Raw genomic sequence first — 7545 nt, 5'->3', positions numbered from 1 at the left:
TACTGTCTGCCGTCAGCATCATCTTCCCTCCAGAGGCCCCACGCGGCGTTTCTTAGGAGCACCCATGCTGTTTAGGAAACCTGTCGGACTCTCTGCTGCCACGTGCCCCTGCTCATTCTTTCCCCATGCCCAGGATATCATCTCTCCCCTACCCTGTCTCTACCCACTGCCCCCTCATTTCTCATCTCCCTAGTAAGTCCCCACACACCCTGCAAGTCTCAGCTGAAACTGTCTACAGGGAGGACTTCAGACTCCCCTGGGCAGGGTTAATCACTCCTCCTCCAATAATAGCAGCCAATACAAACACTGCAATTAGGTTGTATTATAATTACTAATTTGTTCCCAAGTCTTCTCCCCAGGAGAACATGGGGGCCTGGAGGGCACAGACTCACCTTATTTGGTGCCGTTTCCCCAGCCACTGTCACACACCAACACAGCCCAGGACCTGGTGAATGATGGAGGGCTGCAGGCAGCCCTGACACTCCGCGCCAAAGGAAACGTCTCAGTGGGCAGGTGTCTCACTCCTCACCCTTGCCTGGGAGGCTGGGGAAAGCCTGCTTCAAAAACACCCGACAGATTTGAACTTCTGAGCTTCTGGAGTGCAGGGAGGCTCACGTCCTCTCAGGGGTCACACCTCTGAGAGCGGAGTTCACACAGGCTTACTCTAAGGCATGCTCTTCCAAAGCAACAGCTGATTTTCAGACAGAGAGTTCGAACCTGGCCCAGCAGATGCAAATCTACTGCTCTGAACAAGGCAGCTGTTGAAAGGCTAGTTAAAGCAGCCATTTCCTACCTGCCTGCTCACACTGGCATGATCACTGGCCACCGTCGTTTGGAAAGTGCCAGAAAACAGGCCAGCAAAACTCCACTAAGGCCTTGGAACCAGATAAAGGAGTGGAGCCCCGGGATCATCTTCCTGAGTGACAGGCAGGAGTTTTGTCTTTTTATAGCATCCGTAGTAGGAGATCAGCCTCTAGCACAGATCTGATACCCATGAAACAGTTGATAGTGGCTAAGACATGAGTTGGATCATAAAGAAAGCTGAGCACCAAAGAATTGATGCTTTTGAACTGTGGTGTTGGAGAAGACTCTTGAGAGTCCCTTGGACAGCAAGGAAATCCAACCAGTCCATCCTAAAGATCAGTCCTGAATATTCATTGGAAAGGCTGATGCTGAAGCTGAAACTCCAATACTCTGGCCACCTGATTCGAAGAGCTGACTTATTTGAAAAGACCCTGAGGCTGGGAAAGATTGAAGGCAGGAGGAGAAGGGGGCAAGAGAGCATGAGATGGTTAGATGGCATCACTGACTTGTTGGACATGAGCTTGAGCAAGCTCTGGAAGATGGTGAAGGACAGGGAGCCTGGCGTGCGGCGGTCCATGGGGTCGCAAAGAGCTGGACAGGACTGAGTGACTGAACAACAGACAGTAAAGAATCTGCCTGCAATGCAGGAGACCTGGGTTTGCTCCCTGGGTTGGGAATATCCCCGGGAGAAGGGAATGGTTACCCACTCCAGCTGGACACAACTGAGTGACTAACACTTTTATTTTCAAACACCTGATGGATGAACGTGCAACTTCAGTGGGAAAGAGACAAGGTGGAGGAGACATTGTATATTGTAGTTAACAGTAGGTCTTAATTTTTAAGAGTTTCCAAGTTGTTTATCTGTGGCTGCCCTGGGTCCTGGCTGTGCTGTGGCGGCTTCTCTCGTGCGGCCCAGGCTCTAGGGCACGGGGATCAGTAGCTGCGGCCCATGAGTTTACTTGCCCCGTGGTGAGTGGGATCTTCCTGGACCAAGGACTGAACCCATGTCCTCTGCACTGGCAGGTGGATTCTTAACCACTGAACCACCAGGGAAGTTCCTAGGCCTGATTCTTTAACAAGCCATCAAATGTGGGTCTGATAGGTGAACCTCTGAAGTGGCATGTGCAGCAGCAGGTGGGCACCAGACTGCTGCCTGGGAGCGTGGCCCAGTCAACTGGGGGCCTCTGGATGACTAAGTGGAGGGTGCATGTTCCCCTCTGGCACAGAAGGAGAATTGTCTGGCTTTCCTTGCCCACCCTTTGTCCACATGCTTTGGATCTGTTTCAAGAAGTATCGAATATTTAAAGAACATTGGTAACAGAGGGCACGAAGCCACTAGAAAGCCAAGGGTGACCACATGCCTCAGTTTAGCTTCAGCCACAGTCCCATGAACTTTTAAGAGCTAAAAACGGCAGCAGACTTTTTAAGAGCGCTACTAACTGTTCCTTCAGGTTGCTTCTGTTTGAAAATCTCTGCAGGTGGGCTATAATCATTTTAAAAGCTCAGCCATATGGGAAGGAAGCTAGCATTTGTCTAGTGCCAGTCATATGCCAGAATGCATGAACTAGACACTTCTGGGGTATCATTTCATCCTGGGGCTGCACCCCGAGGGAGGCCCTGGACCCGTTCTGCAGGTAGGCATGGAGGCTCCAAGGTCACGCGGGATTTACTTAAGCTCATCTTCGAGGGCCAGTCTGTCCCAGGCTGGCTGATCCATGCCAACTCAATACGCAGCTTGCAGATGAGATCGGAAAACACTCATGTTTTAAAAGAACCAAATCTTTTTGAGGGATAGCATTTCCTGACCTTTTCGGTGGCTGACATTGTTTGGGTGTCGTAAGTCTGATCTGGCACGGAATAGCAGGGGGAGCTGCAACCTCTCCCAGGTGGGGCTGAGAGCGTGTTTCCCAAGGCCCTCTGAAGCCTGGCCAGTTGCTTTGCCTTGGCTTCCGAGTGCAGGGAAAGTCTGAGGGACAGTGAATTGTGTAGGAGAACGAGACAGCTGTTGTGTTGGACAGGCTCCTGACGGGAATAGTTTTGACTCGCTTTCCAAGCGGCTAGACTGCACAGTGGCACTGCTTCTTGGAAAAATCATCCCGCTGATACATCACAGGGAAGCATGTAGGAGGAAGAGGCGCAGAATGTAAGAGGTTGACACTGTCTGTTCCGACTAGCAAAAGCAGCAGAAAGACAGGAATGAAGTAATTCTAACCTTGTTAAACTAAAAACATTTCTCGGGTCCTCTTGGGAAACTTTATTTTGCTTCCCAAGGAAGGAAGTGAATTGGCTTCTTCGAGGTCAGTTTCATTTGGAAATTTTCCTCTTTCACTTTCCATTTAATTGGCACACAAGAAGAGTAGACATAACCTGAAAATGTCAAGCAACAATCTGGAGGTTTGGAATGAGTCTCATTTTTAAAAGGCTTCCCTAGTAGCTCAGTTGGTAAAGAATTCGCCTGCAGTGCAGGAGACCCCGGTTTGATCCCTGGGTTGGGAAGATTCCCTGGAGAAGGGAAAGGCTGCCCACTCTAGTATTCTGGCCTGGAAAATTCCACGGACTGTATAGTCCGTGGGGTCTAAAAGAGTCAGACAGGACAGAGTGACTTTCACTTTCACTTTGGGTAAAACCATTAATAAAACTTTGACCCAGGGATTGCACTCTTGAGAATGAAAACACTTAAGACTCCAGGATCCCTGGGTTTAATCTGGCTCTAACACTTATCTTGAGCAAAGAAATTCATTTATCTGTGCTTGTTTTCTAATCTGTAAAATGGAGATAATAAAATTATCTACGCATAGGTTTTATGTAAAGAGTGAGATAATCCACAGTACCAGTCCCCCAGACATAGGAAGTACTCAATTGTTTCTTATTATTATCTCAAAGACCCAGTCACAAATAGGGACAAAACTTTATGCAAAGCTGTTCATACAGCACTGTTTACAGTAATGAAAAATCTGAATCTAAAAATCCCCAATTAGGTGAATGACTAAACAAAATAGGTTGCATGTCTGGTCTGGAAAGATGATGGAGCCATTAAAAATTTTGGCTATGAAAGCTATATAATAATTTTTTAAAATGTTTATAATATAATAAGCAGGAAAAAGCAGTTACATAATTGCATGTGTGGCATATTTACAACTGTACAAAACAAAAACCAAATTCCTTAAATAGCTGGGAAAGAATGGCAGGAAATGCATGATAATGGATTAGGATGAGCCAAATCATTCTAATTGAGTGCAGTCTGCACTGAGGCTCATGGGCTGCAGAACCGAGTGTTATTTCAGTTTATTATTACATTCAGGAAAGAGGACCAGAGGGATGCAGGATAGGCAGAATAGCTTCCCAGACTTTTATAAACTTGGTTTTAATTGGAGGATACTTGCTTTACAGGTCGTGTTTGTTTCAGCTGTAGGACGTGATCAGCCAAAGGTACACATGTGCCCCCTCCCTCTGGACGCTCCCTCCCATCCCCCTGCATCCCTCCCCTCTCGGTGGTCACAGAGCCCTGTGCTCCCGTTGTTCAGCATTCCTGCTAGCTGTCTGTCCTCTGCAGGTCGTGTCTGTGTCGTCCCTTCACGTCCGCACCTCCACCCCTGCCCCACATACAGGCTCATCAGCACCGCTTTTCTAGATTCCATATATATGTGTATATAGGGGAATACAATATTCCCCTCTTTCTGACTTACTGTACTCTGCATAATAGGTTCATCCACCGCAGTTCAACCGACTCAAATTCATTCCTTTCTATGGCTGAGTAATATCCCATCGTCTATATGCACCACAACTTCTTATCCAACTCATGTGCGGACGCACCAGGCTGTTTCCATGACCTGGCTATTGTACACAGGGCGGCAATGAACATTGTGGGGCATGCGTCTTTTAAATGATGGGTAGTGGGTCCTCTGAACCCTTCGGTAATCAAGCTGGGGTTTCCCCTTATTTAGGACACGCTGTCTCCTGCTTCCACGCCAGTCTCTCATCAGCTTTTACTGTGGTTGCTATGAATGTTCTGGCGGACCCTTGGTCAGGGAAGCCAGCGAGGCCAAGGAACGGAAGTCAGGCTCCGGCCAGGCCGTGAGAGCCGCATCGGCTTGCAGGGACCAGATCCACTGGGTATAAACAAGTGTGTCCTGCAAACACCTTGATGCTCAATCTTTCTCGTGCACGACACCACCCTCCAACCTGCCCCTCCCTTCCCACTCTCACCCCCAGGCCCGCTTTCCACCTCCGCCGTGAGGGTGGCGCTGGGCTGCGGACGGAACTGGGTGAAACTCAGCTCCCGCCTGCAGAGGGGCGGCCGGGGCCACACAAGGGGCAGACAGACAAACGCTCCCCAGGGCCAAGGGCGGGGCCACAGAGGGGCGGCGGAGCCGAGGCCCAAAGGGGAGGGCGCTTGGGGCCAGCGCCTGGGGGCGCTGGTGGCGGTCTGGACCCAGCAGGTGTTCCCAGGGCAGGGCACTGGCTGGGGGTAAAGGCCTTCCAAGCCGAGGAAGAGCAGGTACAAAAGCCCAAGTACGAAGGCGCCGTGGGGCACGCGGCTAGTCCCTGGGGTTCGGTCGGGGAAAGAGTAAGGAAGAGTCAGCATTAAATTAAAAGAGGCTTCCTCCTTGGAAGGAAAGTTATGACCGACCTAGACAGCGTATTAAAAAGCAGAAACATTGTCAGCAAAGGTCTATCCAGTCAAAGCTATGGTTTTTCCAGTGGTCATGTATGGATGTGAGAGTTGGACTATAAAGAAAGCTGAGTGCTGAAGAATTGATGCTTTTGAACGGTGGTGTTGGAGAAGACTCTTGCGAGTCCCTTGGACTGCAAGGAGATCCAACCAGTCCATCCTAAAAGAGATCAGTCCTGGGTGTTCATTGGAAGGACTGATGCTGAAGCTGAAACTCCAATACCTTGGCCACCTCATGCGAAGAGCTGACTCATTGGAAAAGACTCTGATGCTGGGAAAGATTGAAGGCAGGAGGAGAAGGGGACGACAGAGGATGAGATGGTTGGATGGCATCACCGACTCAATGGACATGAGTTTGAGTAAACTCCGGGAGTTGGTGATGGACAGGGAAGCCTGGAGTGCTGCGATTCATGGGGTCACAGAGTCGGACACGACTGAGCGACTGAACTGAACTGAGCATGTGATGAGGCCAAAGAAGGTGGCCTGAGCCATACAGACCAATACAGCCGTTTGTGGCAGTCCTGAAGCAGGGGAGAGACATCCTCATTCTTTCCGGGAGATGACACTGTAAGCATGGAGGATGAGCTCGTCTGAGTGTGACCAGTGGCGGGCACAAATGAGGAAGTGGTTACAGTAGTCTTAGAATCGCCATCTAGGGCTTTGTAAGGACCTGCAGCGGGAAATGGGGTGAGGAACCAGATCAGGGAGCTGGGCCTGAGGTGGAGGTGATAGCTCTGGCTGTCTGGTTGAATCCGGGGGACCTGGGGGCAGTGAGAGAAATCAGGATGCAGACAGCTAGAGCCATGCCATTAACCAGGATAGGACACTTCAGAGAAATGGCTTTGGTAGGGGAATGAAGATAATGCCCTCAGCTTGGGACTGGGAGAGTAAAATGTGCTGGAGGTGGGGAAGAGGCAGTTGATTTAGAGAGATCTGGCCTTCAGAAAACAGTTTAGGCTGCAGGTACTGATAAGGATTGATGCTTTCAAACTGTGGTGCTAGAGAAGATTCTAGAGTGCCTTGGACTGCGAGGGGATCAAACCAGTCCATTCGAAACGAGATTAGTCCTGAATGTTCATTGGAAGGACTGATGCTGAAGCTGAAACTCCAGTACTTTGACCACCTGATGCGAAGAACTGACTCATTAGAAAAGACCCTGATGCTGGGAAAGATTGAAGGCAGGAGGAGAAGGGGACGACAGAAGATGAGATGGTTGGATGGCATCACCAACTCGATGGACATGGGTTTGACTGAACTCCAGGAGGTGGTGATGGACAGGGAGGCCTGGCGTGCTGCGATTCATGGGGTCGCAAAGAGTCGGACACGACTGAATGACTGAACAGTTGATAAGGAAGGAGATACACAGAGTGAGCAGATGCTCCAGGAAGAGATGAGGTTACCCTGGTGGACTAAACAACAGAATTCGAAATAAAATCTCAAGACATCCAATCTTCAAAATTAGATTTGACAGAGGTTTGTCTGAGGGTTTATTGAGGTTCTAAACTGCATGAAAATTGTTTTCTATTCCATGTGCATGCCTGATGAGTTCTCAGTTCAAATTTCTTGATCCATTTGTTCTTGCTGACTCTGACAGTGCTATGATACAAAGTGAACAGGAGGCTTCAGACCTGGAGAGAAGCTGAGTTCCGTTCCCAGCTCCCTGAATGAGCAGGAGGCAGGTAAACCTGACTGTTTCTTACCCTGCAGAAGAGGGAGAAATCCAACACTCACAGAGTTGTTACTCACTTACAGCATGTGTCTGCTTGGTAACAAAACAGCTTGTAAGCTCAATCTTACAGGATATTATATAAACTAAACCAAAAGGCTTTTCTGGGTAAAAATATATCATTTATAAAATGTATAATCCTTAGGCCCAGACTAGCATATTTTAAGCTGAAAATGTGGTTTGATTTTAATGTTTGCACTGGTTCTGGCAATTCGATTATCAAAAAGTGGACAAGAAAATTCTATATGACAAGGTATATTTGTTTTTCTTCCCATCCTGAGTTTTCAAAAAAGAAAAGAAAAAAAAAAAAGGCTAGTATACGAATTACATATGCTAGATGAGC

This window comes from Cervus canadensis, chromosome 1, assembly GCF_019320065.1.
Source record: "Cervus canadensis isolate Bull #8, Minnesota chromosome 1, ASM1932006v1, whole genome shotgun sequence".
NCBI lineage: Eukaryota > Metazoa > Chordata > Mammalia > Artiodactyla > Cervidae > Cervus > Cervus canadensis.
The sequence above is the reverse complement of the archived record's forward strand: the minus strand, read 5'-3'. Positions refer to the sequence as shown.